Source organism: Agelaius tricolor, unplaced genomic scaffold (genome assembly GCF_023055355.1).
Source record: "Agelaius tricolor isolate 1412-34295 unplaced genomic scaffold, bAgeTri1.0.p SCAF_3, whole genome shotgun sequence".
In the NCBI taxonomy this organism is placed as follows: domain Eukaryota; kingdom Metazoa; phylum Chordata; class Aves; order Passeriformes; family Icteridae; genus Agelaius; species Agelaius tricolor.
The window spans coordinates 6071734-6097882 of NW_027269263.1; the positions used below are offsets into that span (position 1 = coordinate 6071734).

The following is a 26149-nucleotide window of genomic DNA, read 5'->3' on the forward strand; positions in this document are numbered from 1 at the left end:
TTTGCAAGTTAGGTGAGGGGGTTAATAGTAAATGGCATGAGCAGAGATTTTATCCTGTAGCAGTCTACTAAGATCCAAATGAGTCATCAGGAGGAGTGGAATATTCTGAACCATCCCACAGTGCTACTTGAGCCATCTGATGGCAATAAGAAGATAATTCTCTATTTCAAGCATCTCCATAAGCAACACAGTTGGTGATTCCCTCTTTTCCCCTGACAATGCCCTGCCTCGTCAGCACTGTCTATTCTCTACCTGCCCCCATTTGCTTCCCCAGCCAAGAAGTCCAGTTTCTTTTTGCAAATTGTTTTAACTTCTAAAAGTTAAAACAGAGTCTATTCCCACCTTCTGCACCCAGCCTGCCTCCCTTGCTCTGCCAGTCTCCATCACTTTACTGATGCCCTTCTCCCTTCTGTTCCTTGTATTCTGGTTTAATAGTTTCAGTTCTTCCATTCTGAAATCGAGCAGCTTGCACTGGGCTGTCTGAATGCCACAGGAGAGACATTAAGAGCAGAGGATGGTGGTTCCAAGGTGCTCAGGCAGACAGTTCCACCATCCTTTGGAATGACAGAGCTCTGGTGTCAGGCAGGTTTGTCTCCATCTCACCAGCAGCATAGTCTATGAAAGTGAGGGCTTTGTGATTTTCTCTTTCAAACCTCAGGAAGCTCCTGGCCAGTGAACACAAGCTGAGGCTTTCTCACCTTGGCAGCCTGGCCAGAGTGAAGCATCAAATTCCACCTCCTTACCAGGCCACTCCCATCCTAACCCCTGCTCCAAACAGGAGCAAACAGGAGCTTCTCAAAGAGCTTTCCCTAATTAGGCAGCATGACCAAACAGTCTTTGATAGGCTCCTTCTCAGAAAGGCCTGGGATGTTTGGTTGAAGATTTTCAAACAAGTCATCCCCGAGGCACACACCTGGGGAGGGCTGTTTTCAGCCAAACAGTTGGAGTTTGGCAAACCCTTTAACCAACTGAAAATGCAGTCTTCTAATAGGAGGTATCTGGCAATTGTTCCACCTGGCAGTTACGCCAGCCCCACCTCTCATCTTTTGGATCATTTAGTAAAGCAGTGAAGAATTTTAAGGAGGTGTTTTTTCCATTAGAATTTAATAATCTACAACCATGCTGCTTCTTCATACCCCTTTCAGCTACAAACCGTAGAGAGAGAATTTTAAACCAGCATGTGGAGTTTGGAATCACTAGCCAATTCCCATAAGCTTCATAATACTGGGAAGTTTGTAATTGAACATGTAGATAAAAAATGAGAAAAAATATACTAAAATTGTGACTTACTTTTTGCATCTTGAATACCCTCAGTATACCTTTAATTATTTTAAAAGCTTGTTTTTACATGTTCTAAAAATTATTTATATAGAGAAATTAAAGTCCTACTGCTGTGTTCTATCCTTGAGTTTGACTGCGTATTGTATTAGCTCTGACAATGCCTTGCTACTTTAAACCAAAGAAAAGCAGTAAAGGACTTAAAGAACATTTTGGTATGTGCAACTTTTGCTTGTGCAAATTATTGCTCTTCTGACAACACTGAGCAAACTTTGTAAGAAAAGAAAGCATTTTACTCACTTTGACATGAGTATTTATTAGTATTTTTGTAGTTAAAGGATTATATCCTCCAAAGAATTCTCTAGCCTCCAAAGCCAAACACGTATCTAAAGAACTGGGCCTGCTTTTCTAAGTCCTTATGGGCTGTGGTTTGCTTGGTCTGCACTTTGCTTCTTTGTTGGACTCCACTGAAATGCAAAACCTTCAGGTGTAACAAGTTCTTCATATTGCACAGCAGAGTATGCTTTATTCTGATCTGTGAAGGGATGAAAATGTTCCTGCCAGTGGTAGTCACAGCATGACTTCACTGAGTTGCCCAGTGTGGCAACTCACCTATTACAAGGACAAACAGATTACAGCCAGTAAAAACTTTTATAGAATGTCAGCAGTAGGAAGAAAACCACAAAACTTTATCATCCCTGATCACCCCGCTGGTGTTTCAATTTCTCTCCAAGTCACCAAATGCTTTAGAGGAAATGGGAGGACTCTGACAAACACACATCTGTTAATATGCAAGCGGGGAAAATTGCTAATACGAGTTGTTATTATTATCTAGCAGGTCCTAAAAAGTGGGGCTCTCTAAAGGAATTTGTGTCAGTTGGCAGAATGTGGATGGATGTGCTGAACAGTGCCAGTGGGATTGATTACAGCTGCTCAGGATGAATTTGGTACCACACTGCAGACCGAGCATGCTGAGGAGATGGAGCATACCTGGCCTGATTTGTGCCTGGATAAATTCTGCTTGCTGGAGCTACCCAGCAGGTGACAGCCAGAATTCATACTCTGCAAAAAAAAGGGGTTGGAGGGGGTTAATAAGTCAAATGAATGTGTGCCTGGCCTCACAAAAGAAGGTGCTTTAGTTTAGTGCACAGTCCATCTATTCCACACACCCCCCAGCCAAATAAAGGGCCCGTCTGCAGAGGACTGTAAGTGATGCTAAGAAATAACCAAGGGGATTAAAGATTAAATGATAATAAATGGCCAGAGAGTCACAGGTGGAATTCTGGAGCAACTGGATGTAAAACAAGGGAAGGATTACAAAAGGAACAGGGGAAGGGAAGGGAAGGGAAGGGAAGGGAAGGGAAGGGAAGGGAAGGGAAGGGAAGGTGGCATTGGGGCCGTGGAGGTTTCCGGGGTGCGGGGGCAGCGCCGCCAGAGCGCGGTCCGGCCCGCGCGTTCCCGCCGCGCGCGTGCGTGTCTTTGTGCGCGCCCCCGGGCCCCGCGTGCGTGCGTGAGCGCGCCCGCGCCCCGCTCGGCCCCGCCGCGCGCGTGCCCCGAGCCAGGGCCCCCTCGGCCCCGGGCGCGGCCCCGCCGAGCGGCGGTGCCGTGCGAGCGCTTCACGGCTTCACTTCCCGGCGAGCGCCTCCGGGAGCGCTCAGGCAATCCCGAGACAAACCCCGGCCCTGTGACAGGGGGAGCCGAGTGACCGAGTCCTCGGGGGAGACAGAACCGTGTGAAGTTGGAGCGCTCTGAAAAATGGTTGTTCTGTATTTTGATTACTGTATAGAGCATACTTATTACTCCCATTTCTGTCTGAGGAGCTGCGATTCCGCGTGCGAGTTAATCACAGTACTGCAGTGGGAAATGTTTTCATTATTTGGAGCACTCGGATGAGTTTAAATTACACATTTCGTAGGATTTTAATTGTAATATCTCTTTATATAAATAGCCTTGTAAATACTCTTTCAGCCTCATTGCATGAGATTTACAATTTTTTTTTGGTAGGGTTTTTTTCCCAAATGAAAAGCTGATGATGAGCGGATTGCAGGAAATTCTGTTCATTAGTCCTCGGCTCTGGAGAGCCTGTGCCAGAGGCCTCACGTGGTCGCCTAACGACACGCAAACAGCAGAATTAATTAATATTCCCGGCGAGCTCCCGGGCGGCGGGCGCGAAGGGGTTAACGCGGCCGGGTTCGCGCGGGCCTCCCGCACTCGCCCCTTTCTTTTTTCCCTCCTTAATTAATCATGCGCTGCTCCGCAATTTCAATATGGAGATGGCGAGCAATTATTAATGAGCCCGCGGGCTGTCCCGCGGCGCCTCTGGACGAGCCGCGGCCGCTGCGCCCCTGTGGGTGTGAAACCTGCGCGCACAAAGGTTCCTCCTCACCGGGAACACGCCCCAAATCCATAAATAAATAACGAGGGAAGGGCTTTTGTTCGTCGGGCCGATGGCACATGACCTTGTTGCTGAGCCGCCGTGTCCCTGCGCTTGCCCGGAGAGGGGAAAGCAGGGGGCGCGGGCGAAGCCTCTGAGCCGGCGTTCCCTGGCAGGAGGCGGAGGAGGGGGGGTGGATTTAATGGGAAATAATACAAATAACCCCCAGATCCAGCTCTGCCGGGCAGGAATGTGCAGGGGGGTGGGGGCGGAGGATTTAACAGGGAAATAACAGGAGTCGCCCGCAGATGCAGCGCTCCGCCGCACAGCGCAGTGCCCCGCGCTGACCCCGCGCACAACATGGCCGTGTTCGCCCGGCCCCGCTCCCGCTCCTCCCCAGCCGGAGGGGCGGCTCGGGAGCTCCAGCGGCACCATCCCGCTCTCCTTATGTATTTATTTTTTATTTATTTTTACTCCACCCACCCCCCCACCCCCCCCCCCCCCCCAACCCCTCTTTTTTTTTCCTTTTTTTTTTTTTTTTTTAAATCTCCTTTCCTCCTCCTGCCGGTATGCCCGCTATCCACACCATGCAGTGCACGACTAGGTAAAAACCCCTAACGCGCAGCTACTTCAGTTAGTCGGGTTGGTTTTTTTACGGAGCCTTGATAAACGAGGAGCAGCGCAAGGTGGGAGGAGGAAGCGCGGAGCGGAAGGGACCGGGGATGAGCGATGAGGGATAACAAAGAGTCAGGTGCAGCGCCGTACGGCGCTCTCACGGCCGCTCCCGGATGGCTCTGGTCTTTAAGCACTCCCCTCACAATTAAATAAGAAAACGGGAAAGCCGCGGAGGCAAAAGCCGCGTTTGTGCCGGCAGCTGCAGCGCTGAGAGAGAGAGGCGAGTGCATTGTGCGGGGAGCGGGTGGGTCCCAGCCCATTCCACCCCACCTCATCCCATCCCATCCCATCCCATCCCATGCCGCGGGAGGGAAGGTGCGCCTGGCCGGGTACGGCCGCAGCCGCGCTCGCACCGCGCCCTGCAGTGCAGGTTCGCCGCGACGCATCGGAGCGGGACTCCCAGGGCTGGACAAACCGCGAGCAGAGACGGGGATTTCAGCAATGGCGAGAGGGGGGGCGGCGGGAGGAGGGGGGTAAAAAAAAAAAAGGGGATCAGGATATGATAAACAGCACTGAAAAATGGCAGGAGGATAATGTTTACTTTTGAATCCCTGGCCCGCTGCCAGGCTGGCGCTGGTTTTTAGGTTAGCAGAGGTTGGAGGAAGGGCCAGACTGAGGCGGAGCTTGCTGCTGTCAAGGAAAAAAAAAAAAAAAAAAAAAAAAAAGGGCTGCAAATTGCTGTTCTCAGCTTTTTTCTCTCCTCTCCTCCACCCCCGCCCTCCCCCGAAAAAAGGCAGTGCTTTCTCTTAGGCTCTTAAAAATGATGCAGAATTTTAACCATCTGCTGTACCCGGAGCTCTTCGCTGGTGCTGCACAGCTGAATGTTTGCAAAGGAAAGAATTTGCAAAGCTTTCTGAAATAGACAACTGTTTGTAAGCGTGTAAAATATTTTAGGGAATCCTTTCTTTAAAGAAAGGTTCTATTTAATTGCAAACTGAGAAGTGGGTATTAACACAACTGAAACGTTTTTAGCCTACTGTGGGTTTTCTCTAGAAGAGACACAGGTGTACTGCTCCATCACAGCTTTGCCAGCGTAGCGTGAGCAATCGGGAGATTTGGGAAGTGCACAGTGATGAGAGCTGAGCATTTTTGTAACGCTCTGATTTTTTATTTCGAGGCTCGCTCTGAAAGTGTCGATGTAGCTGAATGCAGCAAAGCCACCCCTTTACCAGCTGTGTGTGTATATATGGGAGTAAAATTATTTAATGAGCAATATGGGGACTGGCAAAGGAGCCATGTAACTGCCACAGCTCCTAAACTGCCATAGTATGGCCAGTGCACAAAGGGAGACTATTGCTAAATAATAAGGGATGGGGAGAAGGCTTTTGAAGTGGTGAAGCTTTAAAGAGAAAGTAGAAGGAGTCTTTAATGTGGAATCCTTACTTGCCATAAATTAGATTAACTCTTTAAATGCCATAAACAGCAAATTAAACATTTCAGATGTTCATTAATCAGAATATGATATTTGTCTGGAGTAAGAGCTAAGAAAATTGGATGTTATTGACTCATAATTCATCTACATATTTAAGATCAATTAGCAAGTTATAGAAAAAAGAGATTGTCGTGAAATATTTGGGGCACGCAGTTCCTTTGAAAATGCAGTTTGGGTTTTCTCTTTTAAGATCTCTCAATACCAGATTGTTACTTCAAGTCACTAGTTATTTTTTGTAACTGTGAGGACAGTATTTTCTTTAAATGAAACCTCTACAAATAAATATTAAGAAAAGCATTTACTTTCTGAAGCCAATGTAGAGGCCTGGCTAAGTTTCTTAATTCAAATTAAATTTATTTTAAAAGGCTATATTGTAGTGCAGATGTCTCATAGTCTACATACATTTTCTTATTTGTAAAGCTGAAGATTGGGGCTGTATTTTGTCACCTGTTGCTTACACAGGTCAAAAGGGGCTGGGGGGAAGAAGATTTACTGATCATGCAAGCTTTTGCAGGGATCTTGTTCATCATTTCATTACCAATTGGTAAAAAGCAGCCACTTTTTTTCCCTCTGCTTTTATGTGCCCCAGAAAATCGTACAATATGTGTGCTCCTTACAGTGCCAGAGAAGCATAATGAGGTGTTTAGTCACAGTTTGGATGTGGTATTTGTAGAAAACAGTGCAGGAACTGTGGGCTGGATTTTCAAGGGAATAGTCCTTGTAATCCAAGGCTGCCTAAATCCCAAACTGGTATCCAGGCAATAGCGACACTAAATTCTCCGTTTGCTTTTTGTTAGGCTGCTGAACATTTTCCTTTTCTTGCAAGAACTGCAGCGTGGCTGGGCATTTTGGTGGTGGGGTTTGTTGGTTTGGTTTAGGGTTTGGTTTTGTTTCTTGTGTTAACCCTTGGATTTCTGTTCGCTCCCTTTATTGCAGAGCATCTCCGTAAATAGGAATGCAGACAGTCTGGAGTGAGTGTGCTTTTCTGATACGGAATACGTGGATGGGAGGGAGGGCTTGGGATGGTGAACCTTTGTTTTGTGGACCAGTAAAATACAAATGTGCTAGCATTTTCCCTTATTGTGTATTTGGATTTAAAAGTCAGTGGTGTAGTGGAGCACTCTGGTATAAATGGCAATCTTAGCTAATATTCTGCAGTTTAGAGAACAAAGATTTCTTTGGGAATAACCATGTTTGAAAGACTTCAGTATTGATGTACTTTGCAAGTCAGTTGTACCTCTTTTACTGTATGTGCAAATATAGCATTATGCAGGCTTTGAGAATTCAGAATTGTATATTGGAAACCTGTTAGGTTGTAGGACTGTATGGAACTGCAAACACTTTGACTAGTAATGAAGTGCATCACTTGCTTATAGCAGTGTTTTTCTATGTTTTTCTATTCAGAAAGCTTTACAAATTGTACACGAATAAGTATGTAGAAGATGCTGGCCCTACAAAATAATTTTGGATTTGGCATTATTTAATACACTGCCTGTAAGGTATGTTGTCATCCCCTAACACACATCTCAACATACCCTCTTATTTTGATACTAATTTGTTCTTTCAGCAAGCATAATAGCATGAATCAGTGGATTTAGGGTATAAATTTAGTTCTAAATTTAAATAGACAAGCAGCTTATTTTAATACTAATTTCACAGTCCTGATGATCAAAAACAAACAAAAAAAACCCCAAAAGTATCTTGGTGCAGTTATTTGCAAAAAAAAAAATTGAGCTCAAGTTGCTGAACCCTAAATGTTGTATTTCTGCTTTGTTGTTGAATGCTGGAGCTGGTTATTTGAAAATAAGTAGGTTTTTTTTTGAGATACGGGAGAAGTTTGCTTTCTCACTTTGAATTCATATTGACTATTTCCCTGTTAACTAGAATACGAAATGTAGTATAATTACAGTGTTGTTTAAATAATGAATTAAAGCCAGCAGATGACACAATGTGCAAAACAGTTTATAGCAGCAATCAGTTTCCAGATAGTTCTGTGTACTGCCAAATTATGGATAAAAGAAATTGTATGAAATATTGTAAGAGAAAGGACACATTGTCTGATACTTGCTATACAGCATCATTATTATCTGGGATTGTTTGAATGATACATAAGCAAGGAAAGTATTCCTTTTTTTTTTTTCTCTTTTTTTTTTTTTTTAATATGAAGTTGTAGATCTGCCTGAGTGTCAAATCCATAGAATACCTGAAGAGACAAGTTCTGGGATGTCTCTCTCAGCTTGTAGTGTGCTGGCATCTCTTACTGCTACAAAACATTCAGGTTCATCTGAAGATTCTCTGAAAAGCTCCTGTTCTGTGAATTTTTCCAGAACCAATGGACAACATGTCATATAAAACTCTAAAAAGAGATAGCCAGAGGGCTTAGTTCTGCTGTCAGCATAGAACACGTTTTCATTATTATTTTTTTTCTGTGGTTTGAATAGATTCAAATCAGGCCTACCAAATTTGTTTGAAATGAAACAGAAAATACAAATATGGGTGTGTGTTCAAATATATTTATTTGTTTCTAATCTGCCTAATTAAATCAGCAATATGGTATCTGATATCCATTAAAAATGTGGGTTTTGTTTTGGGCTATTTTTTTTCAGTGCCTGACTTGGAAAGTATTTAATGGTCAGTGGAAAAAAATGAGGAAGAGGAGGGTGTGGCTGCTGCTGGGAGGCTCTGGCCCTGCAAAGGGTCCCTGGCTTGTACAGATGCGGTCCCGCATCGGCACAAAACGAAGACTTCTTTAAGGTAAAACTGAATTATTCTTTTTGTTGTTATTAATCAGAAAACAAGCAAGCGTGTAATCCTGCTATTTCTTATGTCTGTTTCTGCAAGCTGGTCAGTGGCCCTCACTTGAGTTTGGTAGCTTTATTCACATCTTGTTTTGCTCCAGACTTATCAGTTCTTTCCCTAATCGGTCATGACAAGAGCAACAAGAACTAGTTTAGGCTCTGCAGAGTAATAAGAAAAGTAGTTTGATGTTTTGTTTATTCTCAATAGCCAGCGAGGGACTGATCCTGTATGTGCTGGAGTGGATCTGTACCCACGTCTGAATTTTCATTTCCACTCTGCATTGTGCCTTTAGTTCCTGAGCTGGCACATGTACACACAGATACTTCTGCCTATAGTTCTTTATATTATGGCCACAATTACAGCATCATAAAGTCTTGAAATGAGACTGAGAATATTTTCAGGTTACAATTCTTGAGGGATGAAATTTTAACAGTATTTTTAGCAAAACTGGATGCTTGTTTGGTTTTTTGGTTTTTTGGTTTTTTTTTTGAGACATAGGCCCCACTTGTTACAAGGGCAATTTGTTAATAATGCTGATTTACAATTTCAGTTTTGACCAGTTGATGTTAAAGCTATTTTTATGCAGTGGTACAGTTTTAGCATTCCTTTTTTTCCCTTTGCTGCTGCAAATACAGTTTGAGAACGTGTGAGTTCCACTGATACCATAAGTAAAGACAGCTGATGAAACTTCAGTAGTAAAACCACTCACCGGTGTGGTTAAAAATCTGCTCCCACATCTCATGTCTTATATTTGAGCTCATCATCTCTTAATTATGTATCCTTGTCTTCCTTTGAAGAGCAGCAGTGTGTGGGTTGTGGTGAGGTATTCTCACAGCTTGGGTGAATTGTTAGCCACAAGACCAAAGACTGAGTGTAGCAAACCACTGTTTGAGTGGCAATATCCCAGGATCTGACACACAACTTGGACTGTCTTATAATTATTAAATGGGTTTTGCAAATAATAATGCATGCATGGGAAAAAAGATCGTAAGATAAAAAAAGGAAATGTATTTATATGTTATGAACCAGAGCACTATTTGCAACGTTTGTATAGTAAAACAAAATCTTACAATTGAGGTTCTTGCTAATTATTTCTGGTGGCAGGGGGAGGGCAGGTGGCAAAATAAACATGCGTGTTTTTACATGTTTTTGTGACGTGTAAATGATGCACTGGCAGGGTTGTGGCAGGCACCATAGCCAGCTTAGAGGATGAGGCATTTTGCTTTAGATAAAGTGAACTCGTCTATTTCTTTGTAATTTCTTTTGGCCACAGAAAACAAAAGTAGGAATTACTGCACTGAAGGAGGCCCATGGTGTAATTAATGCCAAGTCTACCCTGACATTTTTTACAATATTGATTGATTGGTAAGAGAGTGAAGTTGACCAGCATCAGATCCTTTTGGAATACCCTGTCCTTGTCAGAATGTGCAGAGCCAAGCGACCTGCCTGCTGCACTAAGGTCTGTGTGGTCTTTCCAGCAAACAATCCCATCCAACCCTATATTTTTCTATTTTTGTAGGCTATGGATAGAATAATTCTTGCCTATTCCTGCTGCTGTCCCTTAACAAGATACTGATTTTTCCTATGCTCAGGCTGCACACTGAAAAATAATATATCCCTGTAGTTTGAATTTACTGCTTGTTTAATTCAGCTGAATCATTTCCCTTTCAAGACTGGCAGCAGGTGAGAAAGTCGGACTACAGATCCTGACTTTGAGCCTGTGTATCTCTGTTGTGTTCCCTGTTGCTCATGTGCTAACATAAACAGTTTAGGCACTATGGGGTTTCATATATGGCAGTCTCTTAAAAGTGACATTGTTGTAGACACCTGCCCTTGCACTCCTGTTTCTTCTGTAGCTTTAATGAGGAAAGTCTCATTAGCATTCTCCAGGAAGCTCTTTCCCTGGCAGGCGGATATTGGAAGGATAATGTTTTCAACACAGAAATCTTTTGCTGCTTGACTTACCTGACATTATTGCATATCCCTGAAAGTTTCCCTTCATTTGTTATGGTGGCACCCAGGTCCTCCCCGTGGAGAATGTTGCAATATGATCTCCTTAGCAATTATTAAAAAAAATATTTATTGCGTTTTACGTTCATTCAGCTTGGTTAAACCCTTCAGTAACTCCAGTACTCTCCCCTTGCTTGTCATTTTTGCCCCTCTTCATTTTACAGCTGATCTTTCTAGACATGAACTAAAGTTAAAAACTGATACCAGCATGGCCTTTACATTCAACAGCTCTTAACATTTATCTTGTCAAAGTGTCTTTTCATTTGTACATCTTACTTTTGGCTCCTTAGCTTGTTTTTAATCAATACTCCAACTTCCAGTCGTGACTATTGTGTTTTCTTTATAGTCTTCATGAGTCACATTGTCAAAGCCCTTTTGAAAGGCCAGATAAATAATAATGAATTCTGTGGATGCACTCAAAGTTAAAAAAGATATATTTTTTGCTATGTTATCAATGCTGTTTTTCTCCCCATTATGTAATCCCTGCTCAGGCATTAAAGTTATAATCTTTTAAAGTAGCCCTCCAGACGGTTTACTAAATCACAGAATTCATTGGCATGTAATCTGGATCATCATTTGTGGCTATTTTTGAGGGCTGCTGTCCTTTCATTCCTGATAGAAAAGTGCAGGTTTTTGTTGGAAGCCCTGCCTCCCACCTTGGGCTGCTTCTGAAATGCTGTGTGTGTCCTCAGAATTGCTTGCCTTTAATTTATCCCTTTATTTCAGCACTTTCTGTTTTGCTATCTGCTGTTCTTTCACCCTTTACTTGGAAAAGAATTGATTAATGGGATTTGCTATTTGAAAGGGCCAGAGGAGACAATTTTCTGATTTGAATATCATAGCTTTTTCCCTTTGTATTAATCCTAAAAACTTTTTTTTTTAGCCTAAAAGGTACCTTTTAGTCTGTCTGGATTTCTGGGCATCAGGAGATAGAGAGGCATATCTTAGAATACAAGATGGGGTCAGGATTGCTCCATGCCCCCAAAAAAATGGACAGTGCAAGGATTTTGTGTCACAGAATTATGTTTCCTCTGTTTTTCTTTTTAAGAGAAGAGACATCTTATTCCCTCACTTTTCTGAGTGTTGTTTTTGCTTCCCATCTTGGAGGGAGAGTGCTGTTGGCTGGTGCGAAAGAGAACTGAAAAAGAAAAGACTTGGAATTTCCACTGGAAGAAGTAGTGGGTATTTTTTATGAATATCCCAAATTAGGAACCCAGCTAACAAGAAATGTTAGTATGGTCATACAGGGTGAGAAAAGGCAAGGCTCCTCTTGTGCATAACTAAGTAGTTCAAGGTCATAATCAGCCATTATTTTTTCTGTGGTGTTTTTTGTCCTCTTTCTTCACTCCCTTTGTTTCCCAGTACTATTTCAGACTTGCCAGACAGTTGTTGTGCAGTCTTCCTGCTTCTAATGTATGTCAATAAATTGTCCTTATGCCACTGGTTCAGTCCTTATGCTCCCAGTCTCCATTTTTAAATCTTAATGTCTAAGTATATTCTTTGTTCTGGTTGTTTCAGTCCAGTGCTTTTTGGAAAAGGTACCCCTTTGCCTCAGCCTGATACAAAGCTTTGCTCAGTACTCACATTGCTCTTGCCCACCTGCTCCTTCTGTGTCTAGAGATTTTGTTACCCTTTTTTCCTGATGGATATACTATGCCTGCGTAATCTCTTGTGCCAAAAAGCAGAGTGTTTCCCTTGAAATCGATGGGAAGATCTGATGAACATACAACATTATTTTAAATTTTTGCTTTGTCCTGGACGCAGCCTTTTCTAAACCTGTTGTCAAGGCTTTCTGACTCTACTTTCTGTCCTTGACTCCTGGTGTATAATAAAAAACCCAATACTTTCACATCAGATTTCAGGGAGCAGCAGCCACAGGAAGGTGTGTTACGTGATTTGGTTGTTTCAGGCACAGAACTGGACAGGTGAGAGTTACTCTGAGTGCAAGTCATTCACCCTCCTGCAGTGGAATGATGCCCATCACAGTGCAGACACATGGTTTGCAAGTTTCTTCTTTACTCTTTGCTGTGTTGGAATCTGCAGTAAGTTTGTGATTCCTACTACCGGGGTGAGAAAAATCAGAAACCACAGGAGCAGGAACTGCAGTGGTGGGTGAAGAAGGGCCAGTGCAGGCTGGGGTGTAACGAGATCCCAGCTTGCCACACCTCTTGCATTAATTCAGGCTGCTAGAAACTAAAAAGGTGAACATATTGTTATGGATCCAAAAATAGCTGTTTTGCACAAAGTGTCTGAGAATGGAAGGACACCATCTCAGCCCTCCCCCTGTATGGTTTATGCTGTTTTGTGGGACTCTAAGACCTTGATTTTTGGAGTTTGGGCCACTCATGGTCCTCTTCTCAAAGTTGCTGGTGTTGGGTGATCTCATGCTGATTCCAAATCATTTACCCTATGTGGGGTTTGTCTGTGGTGCTGAGCTCCCTGCACCAAAGACTTTGATTCAAAGCTTGCCCCCCTTGCCTGGCCTGATTCCTATTATTTTCTTCTGGAAGCTCTAACATACTGTTCAGCTTAATCAGAGGTACCTCTGACTAAGGATAAAGAAGGGAAAATTTCTTAGTCTGGACCACTCTCTTCTGTGCGCTCTTTTCCTCCTATTGTGGCCATCTAAATGCTGGTAACATCTGCATCCCAGTGAGCCATATCATCACAGATGAGGAAACCAAGGCACAAGCAAACTTGGGATTATTCAGCAGGCCAGTGGATTAGAGGTGAGAATGGAAAGGAGACACTCCAACATGCTGTCTAGCTGTATGTTGCCAATACAACATTAATTTAGCTGTTTCAGGAGATGTTTGTCTTAGTATTATATTAATAATGATGTTCTAAGATATTATGAGAAGTTGGTAAGAGAAATCTTCACAGCCAAAAAAAATGCTTATTTAACGTGATAAAGTTTAGCAGTCAGCATACGTGAAATTATATAGGCAGCATATTTTCAATTTATTTCCCTTGTTCTCCTCTTTGCAAGTGAGCCATCATGGAGTTAGCAATTGTCTACAGGAACAGGCAACTTCTCTGCCCATCCACAGACTACAGGATATTTTAAGAATTTAATTTATAATTATTACTTGCACTTTTTAATTACCACTTTAAAACCCAATAAATTTTATAAGTCAACTCAGAGTTTTTCAAAAGGCGATACAAAATAACTTTCAGGCAGCCGGCTAGCTCTGCAGAAATTAACCTGGTTCTGAAACGTGAATTTGTACAGACTTTTGCTCCGAAAATAATGTGGCACTGAGCCATGACAGCTTAAGGTGTCTCTTTTTTGAAGGGGGTGTAGATGGGGAAGTCCAGTGATTTAGTGACTGAAGAGAGTTGCCACTTGCGTGAGCTCCATCCCTAGGGATATGACCTTTTTAATCCTCTTTAGTTAATGTATTGGTGATCTTTACTTAGGCAGAGTAAACAGTGCTGTTCTGAACAAAGGGGAGGTCATGCTTCCTGCATTACACTCTGACCCCGGGGTCACGGCCTTTGTTCACTTCTCAATGGGAATTGCTCTCCGAGGGCCACCACAAAACGGAGAACTAATTTCGGCACGTGCTGCCGGAGAATGGCAGAGTATCAGGTTTGCCTCAACCCAACCTCCGAGGGCGCCCAGCTCGCAGCCAGAGGAAAAGTCAAACTATTTCAAAGAGGACGTATTAGCCCTTTAATTACCAGTGGCTGTGGCACTTAATCCCTTGTTGAACTAAATATATTGCTTGGGTCTTCCCCCTGTAATTCAATTGCTCACTTTTCAGCCTTTAATTTATTTTTTTTTTTTACCGCTGACTGGATTCTTCCAAAGGAGGAAGCACAGACTAGTGAAAAATAGCGATTTCTGCCCTTAAAAGAAAGTGAGAAAGCGCACTGCGATTGCAGCATCAAACTTGGGCCTCTGGGGTCTCAGAATGAGCCTTGTTTCTCAGCCTGTAAGGAGACGTGGTGCTGTGTCCCAGAAGATTGGATTCAGCACCTTTTCCATGACTTTTTCTGTGTGTTGCAGCCGTGCACGCACGCACAGGGCCCTGTGAGGCCGAGCATGGCAAGCACGGGGTACTGAGCCAAAGAGAACTAGAACTTCCTCCTTTTTATCACTGATTTTATGCAAAAAGGCTGGGACTTTTCTCTTTTTCTTTTTTTTTTTTTTTTCTTGGCTTTGAAAGTGACTGGTGGCAGAATGTGATGCATCTCATTTTTAGGTGCTGTGACTAGGGAACGTATATAAACATGGAAGCTGAGATAAATTATCTGGAAGACTTGCATACAGAAAACCACCACCTTTTACTGAAAGTTGGTTCTTTTGCATCTGTATGCTCTTTCTGCTCAGCAGTAAAATCTGTGAAATATAATTTTTGATCATAAAATAATTAAGCTATAAACACATAACTTCAGCCAGCTTATGGCTTTTCCACATTTTTCCTTCTATCAAAAAAAAAAAAAAGAAAACCTAACCAAAAAAACCCTAATTGCTGATGACAGCCAAGTTGTGTAAAACACAGCAGGGTTAGAACTGAGCACAAGGGATCCGAGTGTATTGGGGGGAGCTTATAATGTTGCCATCACAAAAAAAAATAACACTACAATAGTGAATTCTGGAACTTCTGTGGCTGTCAACATGAATAGGATTAAGGTAAAAATGTGTCTTTGCATTCCAGTCATTTCAAGTAAAACATTACGTCTCTCTTTAAGTTTTCTTGCAGCTGAATTATTTAAACAAACACTTCTAATAATCTACTCTTAGAATTAAAAGTACATTCTGTAATACAGCAGAATGAGCTCTTTTAACAAAAGCAGTGGCTGAGCAGCTGAGCTATTGCACCCTTTGAGTGAAAACTTGCATTCAGAGCTGAACCAAATGTGAGCAGCAAGTGATGCTGACTGCAGCAATACTGAAACCAACCCTTCTGTGTCCCTTATTTGTTGCTGGAAATTCCCAAAGTCCACTACTTTTAGATTTTTTAATTGGAAGATAGAGTGGAAATGTATATTTACCTGTTTCCCACTAAAAATAATATTGTCATGTTGACATAAGTCTATTTCTCCCTCGTGTTGCTTAGTTAAAATAAATATGTTTACTAACAAATATACAAAGTCCATCCCCTTTTATCATTTTCTCAGTACTAGTATTGCTTTTCTGTTATCTGTAGGATTTTAAAGACTAAAAAGAGTCTCAAGGCAATGCTATTTGCATTATTTTGGGGTTTTTTTCTTGCCTTAAAGCACTGATATGGTTGTGCTTTCTTTGGAGTTAATGAGCTGTAGTAGAATTTTAAAATGTGGATAGCAGCATGGAGTTTAAAAGAAAAAAGTTAAGAAAATACTCAGCCAGTATTCAAATTTTGAAATACTTCTTTTTCTTTAGAAAGATATTGGAACCTTACAATAACTATAGGATGGCTGAAGAAAGGGAAAACTAATTTTTTTCAGAGTGTGTTAAACAATTCAGCATGCAATATGATTATTTAGGATGCCATTGTACAAGTGCCTCTTCTGAAAGATCCTTAGTGAAGGGAACCTTTGGAGTGCTTTTGCTTTGAATGTTTCTGACTCAAACCTCTCAAGATTTTTTTTTGTTTAGGTTTATTTTACTGTTTAAAAAAAGAGCTTTATCTGTGGCAAGGTTTAGATTAATAGAATGAGCAGAGAATAGTCTCTTTTACTGTGTGAACTTGGTTCCTCAGCATTACTATTTCTGGCACTGATTTTTCCAGCTAGTGTACCTGGTAAAGCTTAATGGTGGGTAAGATTTCTCTCATTTCCTAGACAAAGATGTTGCTGAAATTAAAACATGAGCTTCTAATTTTGGTATCAAAATTGTTTCCAAATGTGACCCCTGCGGTGAAAACCACGTAGGAACCGTTCATATTTAATAGCGTTCTCTCTTTAGCAACTGGTGTACACTTGTCTGTACTGCTTTTAATATGAAACCATTTCTGTTTCCCTGTTGATTTCTTTGATTCTCTGGACCATTGAAATATATAATGAAAAAATTTAAAAATAGTCCTGTAGAACATGAGGTTTGGTCAGGCTTTAGGTGTGCCATGGAAATTACCTGTTCTTTACATTTTGAAGATGAACATTTTTCTAAACACTAGGATGTATATTCAGGCCTAGTGTAATTCAGCAAAATTAATTTGATATGAATGCTTCTTTTCCTTATTTGTCTTATGTCAAAATCTGTTCTTGTGCCTCCTTCCATTAAATACTTGAGTAAAAAGTATGTGAAAGTGTAAAAAAGCTACCTGGGTGCAGATAGCTGCATATCATACGTTCATATGTGTGTGGTTTTTAAATTAATACTTGGGTGAGCAGAAAATACAAGACAGACGTCAGTTGCACCTGTAAAAATAAAAAGGCAGCTTCTCTGGGAAACTGCATTGCTCAGTTTTTCTGTGGTAAGAGGATCCTTGCGTTTTCCACTGATGTTAACCCCTTTGGAAGGAAAAATGCATGATAGCCTCAAAATGGTGCTCTCTGTTAGGGAAAGGCAAGGATGAGCTGGAACCGTGCAGTAGTTCAGTCACAAAAGGGCCTTTTCTAATAGATTTCCAACAATTTTCTTAGACTTCTTAGACAGTGAACGTGATACTCCTATAGAAATGTTTCCCCATGAGAATGGGATCCCTATTTGCTGCCCTAACAGTCGTGTAAGTGCAGTTTTAAAGCAAAACTGTTTTTCCAAGTCCCCACAATGAGTCTGAAGTACCCGTTTTGCTTTCCCCTCTGAGCTGAACACTCAGGGCATGCCAGCTGAAGGCTGGAACATTCTGGTCTACACATGCAGTGCTTTATTCAGTGAAATCCCTCATGTTCATGTCAGTCTCCCTCTGGCTCCCAGGTGTGGGAGCAAGGTCCTGCATCCAGGCAGTCCCAGAGCACAGAGCCTGCTTCCTTCTCTGAGCGTAGGGATGAGTTGTTACGGTAACACTGAGGGATAAAATTCCTGCTGGTGTGGCGCTGCTACCATCAACTTCTTTTATGTAGCTCTTACTCTGTATTTAAGTTGTTTTAAGGTTTTTAAAATGTTGCATTTGTTTATATAACTCGAAAAACAATAGTCCTGAACCGTGCCTTCCATTGATTTTCCTGTTGTAATTCAAATGTAGTCCTTCATTAGTAATCTTTAGGCTGCATTATAAAAATGTTATACTTTCTATTGTGCAGAACTACATAAACAATATTGATTTAGAGTCTTATTCTAGTAGTATTCACACTTTCTGGGCTGTGCTAGCATGAGACTATAGCTGCATACATACACATACATACCTGTAACCAGGTGTCCCATACTGCAGCCACGTACAGAAGGGACAGAGTATGTGATTTTGTTGAAATGATTGCTGGGAGGAGGTTGAATTGTTTAATTTTATTACAGATAAATGACAGAAGTAATATGAGCTTCAGACATGAACTTTAATTTTGGTATTTGGCTTCAAATTTTTTTGAAAAGCAGCTGTATTTCTAATTGAGTCAGGGAGACTTCTCCACGTCAGACCCAGTCACATTCTCCTGTTTCCGAGAGACAAAAGGTCTGCATTTTTCTCCCTGTACAGTTTTCTTACTAAGTTACTTGTTTGCATTAGAAAAAATACTGTACAGTTTTCTTGAAATTTTTGGTGCATCAAAAAAAAAGTCATTGCATTTTATTTCTGTTGGTAACTTTTTCTGGGAATATACATTTACGAGTTGACCTTTTAATATTTCAGTGCTTTGATGAGCCATCTAAAATATTCAGTAAAATGCTTTAAGGCCCTAAGAAAAACTTTTCTAAATTTGAAACTTGAAATTACCATGGATTAGTCACAGACATCCCCTGGGATGAACTGAAAACATAATTTGTTGAATAAGTCTGGAAGCAGGTTTTCACAATTTTGCTCCCCCCCCCCCTTTTTTTTTTTCTTGCAATGCCAGTTTTAGTATTCATGCTGCACTTTATTAGTGTAGACAACATAGCAAAAACTTAATTTTGTCTTTTCCTTATAAAGGCTTTTGTGTTGGTAATAAACTTCAGTAAAATCACCTTTATTAAATTATGGCACACATTTAATTGCATGGATGCTGATTCGTCTTTGAAACAGCAAAACAGGAAATTAGGGGGGAAAAAAAGATACTTTTTGCACTGAATTTCTGCTTTGCTGACAACACCAAAATGACCTTCCTTTCTAAAACCCATTTTACACACCAGTGTGGAGTGAGAGCCCAGGAGGAGCACGGCCTCATCCCAAGCCTTGGAACTGGCCCCTCCTGTCCACAGGGAGAGAAGAGACCTTTAGTTTGATCACCTGTGCCTCTGTGCAGGACATTTTGTTCACTGCAATTGAAACGTAGCAGAATCATGTTAAAGATGAGATTATAACTTCAGGCGTCCCTTTGAAATTCATGAAACTTAATAATGCACATGTGACAACTGCAGTAAGTGTGACACGACAGACAGAAAGACAAAAGACTCAAATGACACCATTAATGGAACACAAATTCTATAAAGTACTGTCCTTTTTTCACAACTATATATTGTACCTGCAGCTGATACCAGGAGTGTAAAAGCCTGTATTTATCTGGCCAGATAAATACATTAATACTTCCAGCAGGTTCATTATTCTCTTGACATTATATTTTATAATAATAATAATAATGTGTCAGTATTGTTCATGTTAGGAGAGGTTTGTTTTTTTTCAAGGAGCAGGATTTAAATTTACCAGTGCCAATATACTGTTATTGTGTTAGGTTCCAGTTATACTTTAGATAGCCAACTTAAGGTGCACCTTATGTACCCTGTATTTTACCTTCGATGTGCTCAAAAGAAATGGTAACTTGAACTGTAGAGCTGAAGTTGGCCACATAAATACATCTGATACTAACACCCAACTCACAAACAGAATTCTCTATCTACAACCATTTTGAATTGTCTCTGTGTGTAGTAAGTAATTGCAGTTATGCTATGAAAGTGATACTGTAATGGAAGTCCCTTTTTATTTGCTTACAGTTCATGCAAATTTTTCAGCTTTGCTAGCATTTCACTACCAAAAAAACCACAAAGGAATTTGTGCTGTATGTAGATTTCGTGTGCATTGCAATTCACTTTGTACAGGATTATTGTACTCTGGTGTAATTAAAACATAGATACGTAATACAAGAGAACTTGGTCCCTGGACTGCTCTTGAGTAGTTTAAAAACCTGTAAGTAATTTATGATATAAAGGAATTTTAAGCCCTTTTAGACCCGAGAAATTGTGAGTTTTCAATGAAGATTTTGTCCTGTGTATTTGCTTACTTTTTGCAACTTACCATTCTCTAAAATCAAACTTTTTTTTCCCCAGTGTGTTATTTTTCCTTTCTTTTTCTTCCCTTCCTTTTTCCTAGATACTTTTTTTTTTTTTTTTTTTAATTTCCAGCAGCTCTTTCTGCGAGGCACCCGGTTGTGAGCAGAGGCTCCCATTAGATGAGGGAGCGGAGGGTTTGAGCGCGGTGCCCCGGGCAGAGCAGGGTGCCCGCTCGCAGCTCCGGCTGCCGGGAGCGCCGCCCGGGACGGACGGACGGACGGACGGACGGAGCGGGCTCTCCGTGCGGGGCTGCCAAGGCACCGCCGCTCACCTGCGCCCGGGGAGCGCCCGCCGGTCCCGAGGCAAGAGTAGAGTAAAAAAAACCGGGGGAAAAAAGTCGCAAGTTAAACATTATGTCAGTAGCACCCTTAAAAACCTGCTCGTGCAACCACCCCTTTTAATGCCTCCTTTTTTGGAGGAGAAAAAAAATAAAAAATAAATCGCTCGTCCTAGTGCCAGAGCTTCACTTATGTTGATACCGGTTTAATGCCAAGTTTTCTGTACAACACTATTGTTAAAGTTTATACAATACAACAGTGTTGTTAAAGTACAGTATACTGGAGGAAGTGTTTTTGCAAAATGCTTCATTATGTTTTGAAGGGAAGGGTGTAGAAATACATCCTCATTCAGCTTGCTTTTACAGTTTAGATCATTTCAGAATTGCCTATTTGGTATTTCAGTGTTTTCCCCCTATAATTTAGTAGGCCACTGATCCACTGGAATTAATGCAAGTTATCCAGCAGTAAATAGAACTTTCCTAAGTGACCTGCACAATGGCACTGTGTGTAATTGCTGTCCTTTCTCTGAAGTGTGCACCCCTGTAATTCCCACACTGGTCCTTTCAGGGAATGGTGCACAAGACTGCTTTGCTTTTCTAGATAGTTAGATTTTAATTATTTTTATTTTTAATTCCTAGAGAGTAGCTCTAAAAACAAAAGCTGTATAAATATTAAGTAAAATTATTCTTGGTGATTTTTTTATAATCTGCATTGGAATTATTTTAATGATACAATAAAATAAAAAAGGAGGAATTTACACTTTTCTGGATAACCTAATCTTAAAAAAAAAGGAAGTATGTTTATTGGATTATTAAAAAAAAAAAACAACATAAGAATGCACCTGATCATCTTATATTAAATATTTCTGAAGGCTCTTAGATTACAAACCACCCCATATTGCAAATGAGCTGTATTATCTGGAGAGCAAAAAATCATGATCTATTTAGAGGTGACCTCAGTGTGGATGTCTCTGTCATACCAAACTGAGAGGAAAGAACAAGAGATGCCACTCTGAGTTAAAATACAAGGAAATTAATTAGTGTTCAGCAGGAGTATTTATAATGAGTTTCCAATCGACAGAACTTGAGATAAAGGAAAAGAAAGGAGATATAAAATTCAGTAATAGTATAATCTGTGCTATGAAAATACTGGCTTACTACTATTTGCATAATTTGAATTTATTCAGGGATGATAAATTTTAAAATAATTCTTCCTGCTCCCTTTTTTGGAATTCCATTTCTTTTAAGTGAAGCTTACAAGTTGGACTTGAGGTGATTGTTTTCCTGTTTCCTGAATCCCTAATTTTTTAGTTCTGCAGTAACCTAAAGTTAGCCAACTTTCAACCTTACTTCACAACTGTGGTGACAGACAGAATGCATTTATGTGTCACCCTGAGGAAGGGTAGCTAAGGGTGGATGAATACGAGCTATAACTGGGTAAAGGCGAGGCACTTTTAACCCTCCAAATGCACCAGAATTATCCCCATTAGGAGCAGGAAAAGAAAGGATGAACCTCAGCTGTTTTCACATTAACAAATAATGAGAAATGTAGGGGCAGGTATGGAAAGTAAAGAACAAGAGGACCTGTGTTTTATATAGAAAGTCGAAAAATACTTAGGGAGCTAAAAATCATGTCTGAGAAACAAGGGGGAAAGTCATTCAGGAAGCTGATTAAATACAAGTAAAACACTCTGAACTAAGCAGTTTGTCTACGTAAGTCTGATCCTTCTCTAAAAAATAGGTCTGTCTTTTATATTTCATTGCCATTAAAAGTTGTTGACTGCACTGTGACGTGTAATCTCTTTTTCACTGTGCAGGGTTGGCATTCTCATTTGTGGATGTTCTGTTAAAATAAATACTATCAGGAATGTCATGCCATTATTTGAAAACAAAATTATAAGAGTTTTAGCTGGATGTGATGGCTATCTGCTGCTAAGGCTGTTATCCAGAAATTTTGCTTACTTTTACTTTTTAACCATCCAGAATTTATGCACGTCCTCTGCATCCACAGTCTATATGCAATAGAGACCAGTTATTAGAAGAGGTCAGAATTACTAGGTGTCATTTTACCGAAATAAATATTTGTGGGAAAGTTACTGTTTAAATATCTTGTCAACTGTGTCCTGATAATCTCTAGTATGCTTTTACTATAATTCCCTAAAAATAAATATTAGAAACATTTTGTGGTTTCACACCATTAAAAAAAAAAAAGTTGGTAAGGGAAAACCATAAAACATATATTTTGCTTACAGAAGAAACGTGTATTCTCCTCAGAATGCTGGTGGTTGAGCATTTTCTGGAGATCTGAGGCTGGATGGAAGTGGGTAACAGAGGTTCCCTAAATTCGCCACGGCAGGAGTCAGTGGAGCTCGGAGAAAGCCACATGTGGGCTTGGCTGAGAGCAGGGCTTTGAGAGCAAGGCTCGCTGCTGGCAGGCCTGGGCTGGAGCTGGGGCTGGAGCTGGAGCTGGAGCTGGGGCTGGGGCAGGAGCTGGGGCTGGGGCTGGAGCTGGGCTCCAGGGCCAGGCTGCTGCTGCTGCAGCCCGGGCAGGGCTGGCCGTGCCAGGCACGGCACCTGCAGCTCTGCTGCTGCCTGTGAGCCAGGGGACCTGGGCTGTGGGACAGAGCCTTTGTCACCATCTCCACCACAGCTGGGCACTGAAATGCTGCACTTGGGAAGTTATGGAAGGAGGAAATGCTCTTTGGAAAGAGCCTCCAAGTGTGAAACCCTCTGCTCCATTTTGCAGGATAGTGCGTTGGAGAGCAGCCGCTTTGGATGGGATAGAGACGGATGTCTGTGGGTTTTCATTTTACATTGCAGTTTTTTCTATCACCTCATGATCAGTATTTGGTGGAATAAAATATCAATTAATATATTGTTTTTCCTGAAGAATATTTTACAAACTTCAGTACACATGGTATTGACTTTTCCAATCAGTTGAAGCTGCCTAGCTGTTTTAAAAGTACATCAGGAAAGCAATGTTAGCATAAGCAAAATGAATAGTAAGTGACAGGGTCAACTATGACTTTCTTTAAGTAACTATCTGATCCCTTTTTTCTTACGGTAACATATTTTCCACAAAGAAGATTCTTCAAGGTTGAATCTTGTACAGTCTCCTCCCCCTCTCCACCCTCCCCCCCCTTCCACCCCCCCCCCTCCCCAGTGCAGGGCAAATCAAATGCTTGACAACGTTTTTTGTTAGGAAAGCACATGAAAAAAAATTTTGAATATACCAATAACAGAAAAAGTCTATATATTTTTATTGCAAGAAGGAGATTTCATTGGCTGAATGAAATGGCGAGATGTGACGCAAAAGGACACTTGGACGGTGGAAATGCTGATGTATGCCAAAGCAGGCGCACCAAGAAATGCTGTTGCTATGAGAGAAACAGAGGGAGAGGGAGGGAGGGAGGGAGAGACCGTGAGAGAGCAACTTGTGGAGGCCTTAGTTTTCCTTTTTGGCTTATAGCAGAGAGACTGCAACGTCTCCCGTTTCTAGCAGGGAGGGTTCAGGAGCTTCCAGTGGGTATTTTCATGAGGCTGAGCATTTAGAGGAGAGGAGGGAGATGAGAGAGATGCAGGTCACCTTAGAGCACAAAAGCAATTGGAAAGTAGGAGGCTGTATGTACTGAGCCAATGATCTGTGCTATGATAGATATACAAATTAGTACGGCAGATGAAGCAGCTTAGCTCATTATCCACCTGATGGTACTGAGACTTAACAATTCAAAATGACAGAATTAAAATGCAGGCACACACAGACACACACAGACATATATTTATAATGACCCCACCTTTTCATCTTATGAATTATCCAGCTGGGATACCGACGTCTCTTGTGTAATATTCTTAAAGAGCTGCAATAAATTCACCTTGTGAGTCCATGAGCCAGAAAAGGGGGAGAATAATTTGCAGGAATTTTTTTTTGTCTATCTTCTTCGGCAAGGGGGAAAAAAGTTTGTGCTATGAACTTAGCCTAGCAGCTTCTGGAACGTGAGCCAAAAGGGGCAGGAAGTTGTTTTACAATAGCGTTACAGTGATCTGCCACAAATGGAAAAAGCCAAATGTTGGACTCGGCAAAGAGAAAAAACATCCTTCTCCCCCCCGCTTCCCTCCTCTTGCCCCTTAAGAGAGAAAGAGGGAAAGGAACGCTGAGCTAGAAGTTCTTTATTAATTACTTCTTGTAAGTAATTGAAAGATTATCTTACTTGCATATTCCATGGCAAGCAGGAGGGAAAGAAGTATCAAAGGGACGTTTAAAAAAATGCACTTGGTAACTAGCAACGGGACTTTTGGCACAATTCCTTGAGTTTGCTTGAGGTTATGGAGGGGGATGGGAAGAAGAAAAGCAAGTCGACGCAGCACGTTTTCTTTAAAGAAGGGGAGGGTGTTTGGAGGCAAAACTATATAAATTTTTTTTTCTTTTTTTTTTTTTTAAGGAAATGTATGTTGATCTTCTGAAGCTGAATCCTCAGGCATTTGTGGCCCGTCCTTGCAGCCTGGTATGTTTTTTGTGAGTGTGTGCGAGCGCTCTCAATCAAACAGCAATCATGGCAGCTGTTTTTCTTCCAGCACAGCAGTTGAGCTGTCTCGCCCAAATGCTTATCAGCTTTTGACTCGGTGCCAAGAGAGTTATAAGGGCCAAGCAGCCTGAGCTTGGCTGTGCAGCTGGTTTGGAAGTAAGGGCATGAGAAAACAAAATCGCAAAGTTTTTCTGTCACATACAGTATTTACTTTTTCAAATAGCCATTTTCAGCTCGGTAGGTTGGGGTTGGTTTTGTGTGCGTGTGTGCTGTAGTTCGTGGTCCTTGCGGACTGCTGTGTTACGCAGAGCGGTGTAGGTGTGTGACTGCAGAGAGGAGCCTCTTCTCTCCGTTTAATCCCGGGAGATATTTCCGTAGAAACCACCCCCCCACACACACCCCCACCTCCCCCAGTTAAAAGCTTCATTAGCCGCGCTGCCCTGTCAAGCATATTGCCATAGCGTGGGTGCATTTACATTCCAGCGCAGCGCCTTTCCTCCCATCGCTGCCTCTCTGCCGGGTCCCCCTCCCGGCGGCGCCGTCCCCATCGCAGCCCCCGGCCCGCGGGGGTCCCCGGCGGGGGTGGCAGCAGAGCCGGGCTCGCTGCGTGTCCGTGTGCCCGTGGCTGCGGGGGATGGAAAGGAGCCTGTCCGCGCAGGGCCGTGCCGCTTTCATCATCAGCTCCAGCCCGCTGCGTTTCGCTGGCTCACGTCGTCCTCCTCCTCCTCCTCCGCCAGACTGCTCCAGTCGCTCACAAGAAGGAGGCTGGACTCTGGAAAGGCGGCTGCTGCTCGCATTCTTGCTGCAAGGGCCTCCCCTTCAGACGGCCTTTGCCAGAGCAGAACTTTTAAAAATGCTGCAAATAGGATCTTCTTTTTCTTCTGTTTGCCTGAGCCCTCCTCTCCTCTCCCAGCGTTCCCGAGCGGGGCTGGTTCTCGCCTCTCCTGCGCTGTACATCCCAATGCAGAGGGCAAAGCGCCGAGGGCTCGCCCCTCTGCTCATCCCTTTCCCTCACTCCCTTTTCCCTCTGTTAAGGAAATGGATTCCTTTGCCTGAGCAATGACTCGGGCTTTGCAGGTTTGTGTGCTCTGAGGATGAGGGCTTTTGCTGGTGATTTTCCTCCCCGGAGTCCCACTGCACAGTGCTGCTCAGGGAACGAGTCTCTTGCTTTCTCTGCCTTTCTCTTTCTCTTTCGTAGAAATATATTTTTAATGGCTGTAGGTATCTGCACCATGTGAAATAGGGCGTGTGATATCCCTCCAAACCCCCTGTAATTGGACCGTGGCTGAAAAGGAAATATGGGGGGGATGTCTGGGGGGGTAGGGGGTGCACAGGCTGTTTCGTCCTTGCAGACCTTCCCCCCTCCACCCCCTCCCCTTTTCTCTGCTGAGGAGGGAAAAGGGGATGTGCAGTAAAATGCCGTCTCTGGGACAGGTGCCAGCTCCCAGACAAAAGA

General features: G+C 42.2%; 1 long non-coding RNA gene across 2 annotated transcripts in view; it reads left to right on the forward strand.

Annotated features, from left to right (window-relative positions):
• The first annotated feature begins 6166 nt into the window (after positions 1 to 6166).
• The window catches only part of LOC139587754 (uncharacterized), a 110957-nt gene continuing 90974 nt past the window's right edge, over positions 6167 to 26149 (forward strand). Inside the window, exons 1-3 of one of the 2 annotated variants that reach the window (XR_011678475.1) lie at positions 6167 to 6730; positions 7164 to 7258; positions 8366 to 8513. This is a non-coding gene — a long non-coding RNA (uncharacterized lncRNA). The remainder of the gene's footprint in view (positions 6731 to 7163; positions 7259 to 8365; positions 8514 to 26149) is intronic. The other variant, XR_011678476.1, reaches the window with a different exon arrangement.